This window comes from Stegostoma tigrinum, unplaced genomic scaffold (assembly GCF_030684315.1).
Source record: "Stegostoma tigrinum isolate sSteTig4 unplaced genomic scaffold, sSteTig4.hap1 scaffold_49, whole genome shotgun sequence".
NCBI lineage: Eukaryota > Metazoa > Chordata > Chondrichthyes > Orectolobiformes > Stegostomatidae > Stegostoma > Stegostoma tigrinum.
The window spans coordinates 4,726,711-4,730,826 of record NW_026728419.1 but is presented as its reverse complement, the minus strand read 5'-3'; positions in this window follow the sequence as shown (position 1 = coordinate 4,730,826).

Sequence of the window (4,116 nt, the reverse complement as noted above, 5' to 3'; positions counted from 1 at the left end):
CCAAATCCTAGAATTCCCTCCCTAATAGCATTGTGGGTCACCACTCAGCAGGAGGACTGCAGCAGTTCAAGAAGGCAGCTCACCATCACCTTCCCAAGGGCAACTACTGATGGGCAAGAAATGCTGGCCCAGCCAGAGACACCCACATCCCACACATTAATTAAAAAGTACTGTGTGAACAGTCACAACAGGAGGGTCCTGGCATCTCATTCTCCTGAAAAAAAAACAAAGTTGCTGGAATAGCTCAGCAGGACTAGAATCTGCGACCTTTCCTCACTCCCCTGGGATCTACCAAACGGGTTTATAAATTCCACTTCCACTTTCATTCTGGCTGTTTAATTTCTCAATTTCAGTCCACGTGCCTTTTGATCTTTTCAACAATCCCATTTGGGAAAATGAGAGAAAGCTGGAATTAATGCAGTGAACTGGGAAGTGGGCAGAAGTATGAGGAGAGTCCACATCAAAGAAAGCTCCCATTCCAACAACAGAGCTTCTCAAAGCACAAAGGCAGCATGAAAGCTTGAGCTGAATGAACATGGTGATGTGTGGCCTGTCATGAGGAAAGTTTGACCATCATCACAAATGTTTACGTTCACAGGATCCCGACAGTGCAGAAAGAGGTTATTCAGTGCATCTAGTCTGCACAGGTTCTCTATCTCACCCTACTCCCATGAACCCCACATTTTACTGCAGCTAACCCAACCACCGAACCTGCACACTCGGGGACCATTTAGCGTGGCCAATCCACCTAACTTGCATATTTGGACTATGGGATGATCACAGTTTAGCTCTAAATTGGCGAAATTGTGGATTTAGGCTCAAATAAAAACATCAACTCTGAAACAATTTCATGGTTTTTGTTTCCAAAATTAAAATCTAGGGAAAGCTGCAGCCACAACAATTTCAGTTTCTCTCTGGAGGAAGCGAATTTAAAACTCTGACCCGGGGACGCAGTGAGCTGACAGAGGCCTGGGACCAGAAATGTAACAGATTCTGAGCAAGGTGGTGGTGAGGCAGGGGCAAAAATGCAGATGTCACGGGGGAAGGCAGGAGAGATTAAATTGCAGAAATGTTATTAGTCCTTCAAGGCTGCAGGGAATGGAGTTAGGGCTGGAAAAGAAACAAATAAACAAAAGATGTGCCTGGAACCATGTGTGCAGTGGACCCAGACACAAATTGAAACAAGAAATGTAAACAAATTGGGGCAGAGTTCACAGTCTGAAATTGTTCATCTCAATGATGAGGCCAGAAAGCTGTAAAGCCTGGCTCGTTCTATTCCAGCCAACACACACATGATGGGCCCAGGGTGAATACTGCTGTCCAGCCAACAATACGCACATCGCACAAATGAATTAAAAAAGGCCTCGATCTGCACTGTAATTTTCTGTTACTTTTGTTCTGACATTTGCAGTTGTGTTTCTGATTATGGTTATCACCCTAAAATTGAACTAGAGTTTCGTATCCGAGAGAAATGTAAAATAAGTCAGCTTTGCTTCAAGCACATCACTGTAGATTGTTGTATTTGTCCTGAGGATTGAACAGCACCTGGAGCTCAGAAAGGACAATCTCAGGGTGGGGGGTAGGGGGAATCGTGCACAGCAACAGAGCTTCAGTCGGGGCAAATCCTTCAGGCTCACACTGAGGGGGTCAGATGGCACTTTACTCTTTCATGTCTCTCTTCACTGACAGCCAAGCCACAGTGTGGGTTAATCCTGCTGTGTGTAAGAAATGTGTCCCAGCTACTGTCTTCCATGGGTCACAGCTCCCAGGCACGGGACAGAATCTCAATTCCAACTGCGTTTAGAGTCATAGAAAGAACAACGGTGAATGCTGGAAATGTGCTTCAAATCAGAGATTCGTGTAAATCAATGACCTGTTCCTGACTGGAAGTGAACCATCAGGTTCAGGTTTGGGTTTCTTCTACATTGGTAAAGATAAAGCAGTGTTTCGTAGCCGTACAACACTGAGACCCAGTGGGAGCAGGGGTATGAGCAGCCTGTCCCTGCCTCTGCTGTAACCACACAGAATGCGCCAGGGTGACGTGAGAGAAGGGTCTGGGTTAGAAATTATGTTTCACCAACGGTGACGACATGGGGAGTGTTGACAACATGTTGATTTTCATTTTCAATATTGGCACGTAACATAGATGTATTGGCCAGGAAAGGATGAAAAGGGGTTAGTGCTGGCAATGGGAAGATTTTTTTTCTGAAGTAGTCTCGTCTGAGACTTTATCACTTTCTTCTGATGTCGCCCGGACATGTCTTTTCTTTCCACCTTGATATCATTTTCCATCTTGACTACATTCCGTTCTCTTGTCTGATCCAGAGGTAACTGTCAAAAACAAGTATTTCAGTTTGTGGACAGCTTCATATGACAACATTTTTTTTAATGTCGAAAGCCTTCCATCAGGTTTAATACAATTGAACACAAAACAGCCCTTTTGATTTGCACCTCAATGACATCCCTGTACTCCCCACACCACTGATACACAGTGGCAACAGACTGTACCGTCTACAAGATGCACTGCAGTGACTCAGCAAGGCTCCTCCAACAGCACCTTCTGAATCTGCAGTCTTTACCGTCCAGAAGGACAGGGGCAGCAGTCACATGGGAATGCTACCACCTGCTAGATCCCCTCTAGGCCACATACCGTGCTGACCTGGAAATATAACGTGGAGATGCTGGTGATGGTGTGGGTGGACAAATTCAGAAGTCAGATGACACCAGCTTATAGATCAACAGGCTTATTTGAAAATACAAGCTTTGTGAATGCTCCACCTGACTTTATTACTTTCTTATGATATGTAATAAAGTAGCTCTTCACCTGATGAAGGCGGAACACCCTGAAAGCTTATGATTTCAAATAAAGCTGTTGGATTTGAACCTGGTGTTGTGTGTCTTCTGACTTTGACCTGGCTAAATATCATGTTCCTCCTGTGTTGCTTGGTCAAATTCCTGGAAGTCTCCCTGAATGGCACTGTTGATCCACCAACAGTACTTGGGATAGAGCTAGCACCATCCTCTCCTGGGTGGTTAGCAATGGGCAATAAATCTGGCCTTACCCAGTAATGCCAATGACTCATAAGCAAACAAAATACTGATCATATTTAAATTAATATATGCTAATTAGCAAGAAAACCAAAACAGAATATTTACAGACCACACGTTGAAGGGGTGTGGTTCTCTTTATCACCTCTCTATCATTTGAACATTGTTGTTTAAAAATCCAAGAGATTGCATGAGAAACCTCTTTACCCTGCGACAGGTCAGAATGTGCAATTCACGCCAAGAGCACAAGATGGAGGTGAACAGAGGAACATATTTCAGAAGTTGGATGCATACGTGAGGGAGAAAGGAATAGAAGGATCTGCTGATGGGGAAGATGAAAGGGGAGGATGTGGAGCATTAATACTGATGGAGCCTAATTGAGTTGTTTGGGCTCGAGAGTCTGCAGAACAAAGACAAACATATTTACTTCTAATCTAATTGGAGTGGTGAGGAAAATATTATTTCATATCCAGGTCAAAATAAATCTCCTTCATCAGCTTTTGGGGATCATTTCCTTGGGAATGTGCAAACCCAGGCTCAAACAGCATTATCTCCATTGGGAGCAAAGTGGTGAGAGCGACCAGTCCAGCAGAAGGAACCCTCTGACCCTCCCACTTTACTCACTGTCAGAATGAACGTGGCTCAGTCTTGGATGTGATTTTCCCTCATTTTCAAATCAATTCATGGGATATAGTATCAATGTCTAGGTCAGCACTTATTGCTCATGTCAGTCGTCTTCCTTTAGAAGATGCTGGTTTCTGGGACTGCAGTCTTTGAGGTGTAGGGTCACCCACAGTGTTGTTTGGGAGAAGTTCCTATATTTTGAATCATTGAGAGTAAAGCAACAGCCAATATGGAGGATTATGATATTGAAGTCCCAGTTATTTCGGTGACTCTATTCGGTTTTCATGTTGAGATTTCTGTCTGCAAATCTTCCCTTTCTAACATCCTCTTAATGGGAATGGTGTGCAAGGTCGAGAAGAACATGCAGGTGCTAACTGTCCCATGTAATCGCTTCATTTATTTTTTCTGGACACGAGATGCTGTCTGTTTGAAATGTGCTGTCTA